Here is a 7,649-nt window from a genome sequence, read left to right as displayed (position 1 = left end):
ACCTCAGAACCATTAAAGGTAGTAAGTTCGCATTTAGGGAGTAGTTTATTGAAATAAGGAACCCTGGATGTAGATGGCTCACCTGCTTGAGATCCACTAGGGAAACTACCAAGGATTCCTTTCTCAGGATTGAAGTTGGAATTCTGGGTTTTATGTGGTGATAGGGAGGATTCAAGGTTGTTTGGATGTTTTTGTGGGGATGGAATGAAACAAGAGGTTGGTTGAATTAGATTGGCTAGGGTGGATATGGATTTATGCATCACATCCTCTAAGGCTTGATGAGAAGCGATTTGATCCTTCCTAAGCTGGTTCTGTTCTTGGATTATAGAATCCATTCTTTTGTGATATGCAGATTGAGCATCGTTGAGTTGAACTTGCATTTTTTCCAACTTCTCCGCCGTCGCCTCCGAACGGTCGTGAAACTGAGCTGTAAGCTCCTTCAATTGTTGTTCAAGTGTTTCCATGGCTGCCTTGGCTCGTTTCCTCTGCGCACGAGTTTTTCTAGAAGAGTTGTTTAACATTCATGGAATGGCCGGAGGTCGAGTGGCTCTGATACCAATGTCAGGTGGGTATCCTGACCAGTGGGATTTAGAAAGAATTAGAAAGAAAAGAGAGAGAGAAAGGAGAAAAGATAGAATTAGGTACAGAAAGAGAGAAAGATTTGAGAGAAGAATGGATAAAAGTGTTAATTCTCATTGATGAATTGTAGCATAGCAAAGCATGACCTTTATACAGTACAAGCTGAGTGTCTGCCAAACGGTTACACACTGTGTGTACAGGTGTTATAAAAATTCACTACAAGACAAATTAGCTAGCCCACTAAAGTAACCCCACTAAAGTAACGATAACAGACTTCTACTAACAGAAGACAATAACACTATAAAGCAATACAAAGCAATAAGGAAATAACAGAAATAACTACCAATAACCATATCTTGTAAATATCCAATCTAGTCCTTCAACTTCTTACGACGCACGTATGTGACACTATAAAAGGAGGGAACGATCCTTACAGAGACAATTACTCTTGATCTCACAAAATCCAAGTCCAACATTGACCACAGAAGTTCAAAACCAAGAACAGAAACACCACAAGTAAGTAAGGCAGTTCTTGGTGGAACAGATGCCTTCTTCCTTGACAAAAGATCCCAATTTCAGGAAGAATTTTTGGCGTAACCAAAACGGAAAAGTGCTTCAAATAATGGGTTCGTTTTACTATTTGAAAGTTCAGAATCCATGGATAAATGCAGAACATGTACAAGGAAACAAATACTAAGAAAATTTCCAATGTATGATTCCAGCAACTGAGTGAAACTTTGTCCTGTTCAGCTACTGCCTGACTTTCTACATCAATACAAACTGATTGTAGATAGAAATTGATTCTTTTTAAACCAAAACTTGAAGGTTTCTTTTTAAACGAACTCAGTAAGATATAACCATTACACTAGCTAAGCAATCTATTTACCCGAAACTGGATAACTATAGTTCAGTTTTTCAAAAAAGTAAAATATTTCGACTCAAAACATTGAAATAAAAAACCAGACACAACAAGAGTGATAAGACAATAGATTACTAAAGCACAGTTATAAACTTGAAAGTTCAATAATTAGTTAGATGAAGAAGGCTTTCATATTTTGAACCCAACATCCAAACTCATGTTTACTTCAATGGAAATCAAGGCAGAGCAAATAATATAAGATCAAACAATCAATGAAATTGAACCCATTTCATATTATAAACCGTCAAGCAAACTCGATACAAAAACAACTTGCGGACACTAAATTTAAAACATCAGCTAAAAGATCTAATGTATCAGTTTTGGATGCCTCTCTCCATGTCAATGCATTGCTTAATTCAAAGATGTAAAAAGTATCATCCATCAGGTTCAGGTTCAACAATGTTCCAAACCTATTCCAAGCTTAAGAATTGCAGACATAAACTTTGGGCCTGGAAGGCAAGACAAAATTGGTTGGCTTGGGGAGGTAAGAATACGAATTTTTTTCATGTTGCAACTAATCACAAGCGTAAAAGGAATTCAATATAGATGGCAGTCAGGGATGCACCAGATTAGGAATATAGTCACAAACTATTTCAAAGGTTGGCCCTAGAGAGTTACTGATACCATGCACAAATCAATCAAATAATAATTCCTAAATAAGATAATTACATATCTAACACAATTTCAATCTAAACGAAGCTCCTATAGAACATTCAATTTCAATCTAAATGAAGCCCTATTGAACCTACTAAGTAGGTTCTTCCAAAAAAAAAAACCGACTGATTGTACATTCAATTTCAATGTAAATGAATTCCCTATGATTAAAATCAATTGCTCAGATTGCCCACCTTTTCTGGCTGAAACTTCGCTTTACAACTCTTGTTGAAATCATGAATCGCAACCCTTCTCTTCTTTCAAGCCATCAAACTGGTGCCTAAACTTGAGAATCACTGAAATTGACTATGGAATCTGAATGTAAAAGATGGAGGTTTAGGTATTGAGGTTGAAGATGGATGTGTAGAGTTCTTCTTCTTTCAATCCGGTGCCCAAACATGAGAATTATTGAAATTGACGGTACCGTAAACATGGTGAAGATAGCCGTAACCGTAAGCTATGTATATATATATAGGCTTAATACACAAATAACCCCTGAACTTGTCCAACCAAATGTTGCAACTGCCCCCTCCAACTTTCAATTGTAACAACTTCCCCCTCGAACTTGTCTAATTGTAACAATTTATCCCTTAAACTTGTCCAATTGTAAAATATAACCCCAAATTATTGACATGGACTGCAATTGAAGAAACGCGTGAAATGTAAAATCTACAACGCTCGTGGAGTGTAATAATCAGATCTTTGGCGTGATACGAATCCGAAGAAACGCTTTTACTGTTGCTTCATGTATGGGGTAAAAAAAATTCCCAATTTGGGGTTATGTTTTACAATTGAACAAGTTTAAGGGGTAAGTTGTTACAATTGAAAGTTGAGGGAGACAGTTACAACATTTGAACAAATTCAGAGGGTTATTTGTATATTAGGCCATATATATATATATATACTAATTTGACTTGAAAGTAAACACGTGATATGAATAAAACTGGTCGAATTCTGATACAATTTATTTTCGAAATATTACCATTTAAATGATAATATCCTACAATAACACACTTTCACTAGAATAAGAACTGTAGTCCGTTATATTATATTTCGCGCTCCTTAAAAAAACTCTTTCTCCTAATTTTTTCTTTTAGCTGTGTTTCTTTCCATATCGTCTCAACCCACATGCAACTATCAGAGCAACATATTAAGAGTGGAATCCATAAATTTAAAGGTTGAAAGCATCAAAGGTATCCGAGGTAATCACTTTTTTTTATTATTTTTAGGATTTCTCATTTTTTTCCGAAGTTGAATCCGGCTATTTTTTATACGATAATTCTGAATGTATCGAGATTGAGATTTCCTATTGATTTTAATTTTAAGTTAGAACTAAACACAATATTTGTAAAACACAATCATTATGCATTGATGTGGCCATATTTCAAGGAAAGGAATATGTATATAAGAGATATATTCTGTAGGAACAAAAAAAGAATGTATGTTTATATTTAAAAGGATTAAGGTGTAAAAATATCATAACGTTTTTAGTCAGGGGTAATTTTACCCCTAACCATGACCCTAAGGTTGATAATTTGGTCAATCTCAGGCATTATTATAAAACACAGATATTTTGTTCATTACTCTGTACCAATTACATATCGGTTAGCTCTAAAAAAAAGATTTCATGTTGAAAATTAATATTTATAAATTCGTTGAATTTTTTGAATTATTTTCTCCAATTCGTATAAAAGACAATATATTTTTTTTTCACATCTCAACATGTGTTTGTGATTTGTTAATGATAAAATGACGCACGTGTGAAGTGTAGATGACAAGATTCATAACCGGAAAGACAGTTTGATGAATTATTTCTCAAATTTATCAAAGTTATGGGTAAAATTGCTCCTGACTTCCAGCATTAGGAGTAAAATTACTTCTGACCTAAAATATTAGGAGTATTTTTACATCTTAACCTTCTTAACCTTATACAAAAACATGGCCTAGAAAATATATATCGTAGTGAGAGAGAATAAAAAATGGTGTTGCAAAGAGTGCTATTACATTATCACGCCTAGTGTTTTGTTTTCTAGGGACTCAGATTTCTTCTTTTCTCTCAGAAATAATGCAATATTTTAGTAGGTTCTGATTTAAGTAAGATAGTCTTTTTAATAATCTCTAATAAAATCTGAAATTGTTAAAATTACTTCCTCGCAAACTATTGATTATAATTATCTATAACACTTATTGTTTATCCTAGTTCTACACTAACTCATGTATTTACCGCTATATATATATAAGGCTTTAGGACTAACCTAATCAAGAGATTTCATTATAACTCTTATAATTCCTATATATCTTCATTAACTGAATTATCATCGTCTACGTTTTATAAATAATCAGTGTTTTTAGCAGTCGAAGAAAGGTTTTGAAATCAAGATATTTTGATAGAATGAAAAAATCAAGAACGAAGAATCAGGTTTCCTTGCAAGACAAGCAAGTAACCATCATGGATAATGAATTTCCAAAGCTTGAATGGAATACTAGTATTGTGCTTGCACTGCCAGCCAAATCAACAACTTCACCACTTGCTAAGTGTAATCCACGAAAGAAAGAAGATGATGGTACAGAATCAGACGATAACCACTAGGTAGATAATTTTGCCATGGAATTATTACAACATCAACCTCCTAATTCACTACTCATTGAGACCCAAATTGAAATGTTACCTAATCTACATTGTACCCATGAATGGCTCGGTTCTGAATTGCTGTCTAAAAAGCTTCCATAGTTTTTCTCTAACTTTAATTCTTAGATTATTTACCTTTAACTTAATAGTCATATAGAATATAATTCTAACTGATTTAGATTATCTGAAACAAATTATATTATATATGTTGCTCTTATATCTCTTTTTACCTCTTCTCTTTTTATTTATATATATTAAATTTTTTATATATCTTAAAATGAATGTCATTAAATTTGAATTCTCTACTTACGTTCATCATATTACTCTTAAGAAGATGATTTTAAGAGTACAAATAAGGTCAGATTCATTTTAACTATCTTATTTGATTGTACATAACATGTCTAATTATTTACCTAAAAAATCAGAATTGGGAAACATCAATGGAACATTGAAGAAACATTCTTCAAACTAAAGTTGCAGAAACATTAACGAAATTGCAACATCTTTCTTATTGTTCGATATCCATTTAATTAATCAGCGCCCTGGATTTTCAAAATTGACAAATACATTATTCCTGTTCAGTGTCAATGTTAAAGTGAAGAACAGCTATTGATCAAGATTATACAATATATGAGCAGTTTTTTAAGTTTTTTTTGACATGGTGTAATTCAAGGGCGATGTATAATTTGACATGGTGGGTGGCCGAGTATGCGCAGAATAAGCTTTTTGGGTTAGAAGTTGGTGTCAGATTGTTGTTATTGGAAAAAAAATGAACCTTCGGAGCAGAGAAGAGAAGGAAAGTGAGTGTAGAGATATGCGAGAGAAGGAGGAGATGGTGAATTTGATTTTTTTGTTTTTGTGTTGTGGTTTGTTTGTGATAATTAGATAATAAGGGGGTTAATTTATAAAATAAATAAAAATAATTTTTTTCCCTTTGACTTTTGATTTTTTTTACACCGTTAGTCAGTTTGATATGTGTTTGCTAACTGAATGTAATATAAGAGTTATTTTTGTAAAACGAGTATAACTACGTGATTTATTTTTGTACTTACTTTTGAATCATATTGGTGAATACTTTTTTTCCATCTAGAAATATCCTTAGACAATGTTTTGTATACGTAACTAAAGTGAAATAATTATTTTTCATATGAAATTGGATATTTTTATTATATCTCTTATTAAGTGTAATAAAAAAAAGTATCATTTTCAAGTAATTTTTCTTCGGTTTAAAGCACTATTTTGGCGTTTGATCTGTCTAAAATGTTGGTTTTTGGCTCTGGCCTATTATTTGATAATATTTTCCACCGACCTAGCCAAAATGCTTATTTTCACCCTTAACCTATTATTTAGTAACATTTACCTCGTGATCTATCCAAAATTTGTGAAATCTTAACCATCCATAACTGTAACCAAATAATAGGTAAGAAGGCAAATACTAATATTTTGGATAGATCAAGATAAAAAATATTGTCAAATAATAGATCAGGAAAAAAAACCAAAATTTTGGATAAGTCAAAGCCAAATAATGCTTTAATCCTTTTTCTTTTATATAATTGATTTTTCTTCTTTGTTTTTTACTTGCAAATATTTATTAGGGTCATCATTTGCTATTTCGCCTCTAAATCTACAAAATCTCAAGATCGGTCATGTTTATAGATGTCTAGTTTTGACAATAATTCTCCTAAGACAGTAAGATCGGTATGAAGGGTTAATGGACTCTATCAAAGTTTAGCTTGTTTAAGACCTGCATCAACATTTGTATTTAATTGAGATAAAAGTAATCATGATTGTGGTCGTGGAATTTCAATCCTAATGAAATATTACTTGATATTGATGAAATTATATGATTAATAATTAATCATGTCTAAGATGATAAACATGAATCAAATAACATAATCACATTAAACGAAATTAACGAATTACGTGGAATAATTTCATAATATAAATATTTATTGTAGACTTTCAAGCAAAACTTCAAGTAAATTCAAAGAAAAGAACAAATAACGAAAAGTATGAGTTGGAGTTAGAGAATTATTTATGTGTTTAGTTTGCAGAGAAAAAGAATGCAACTTCTTTTGTTTTTACATAAAAAGAAAGAATTATATTTTCTGTAAATCACCTCCCTATTAATGATAAAATAAACGGGTCCGATCAGATTGAGTCAGGTCACATCAAGGGTGGCCCACTCAAAACATTCAACATTTTCCACTCACGTTTGATAGGGCTAACTCTATCAATCTCTACATGATCACATGTTTGCAAATATACAGTGTGAGCATGTATACGTTGAGAGAATATAGTTATCATACTTAGACCGGACCCATCGGGTCAACTCAGTTCAATCATATTTTTTATTTGTAGGTGGTTTGAGTTTTTCACTTTTAAATACTGATCAGAACCGCTCAAACCGGTGGATTAATCATCAATCGGTTGAACTAGTCCTGGTTCAAAAGTTTTGTCCGATTAGATTTCACCAATATTTACTTAAAAAAAGAGTTTTGAAGCTACTCGATTAAAAGATTGAATTTTAAGGTAAAAATATGCACACTTATTAATAGACTGACATGTAAGTAATCAATTAATCATTTGGTTGCAAAAGAAATAAAATGTGTGTGTTGCACGCGCTTTGAAAAGTTATACATAATTCACATAATAGATTGAAACATATTAAAAAGCTTTACTTGCTTAACTGTAAAATATGTTCTCTCTCATACCCCGAATTTGGTCATTTGACTTTTTCAAGTTGCATGGAACACACCTTTCGCATGCAGCTTACTTTTTTGAAACCAAGTGATTACCTGACTGCATTTTAAGCAAGTGGAGGGGACTATCGAAACATTTTAAGCAAGTTCAATGGGCTATCAGGAC

This window comes from Euphorbia lathyris, chromosome 10, assembly GCF_963576675.1.
Source record: "Euphorbia lathyris chromosome 10, ddEupLath1.1, whole genome shotgun sequence".
NCBI lineage: Eukaryota > Viridiplantae > Streptophyta > Magnoliopsida > Malpighiales > Euphorbiaceae > Euphorbia > Euphorbia lathyris.
Note: the sequence above shows the minus strand (reverse complement) of the source record.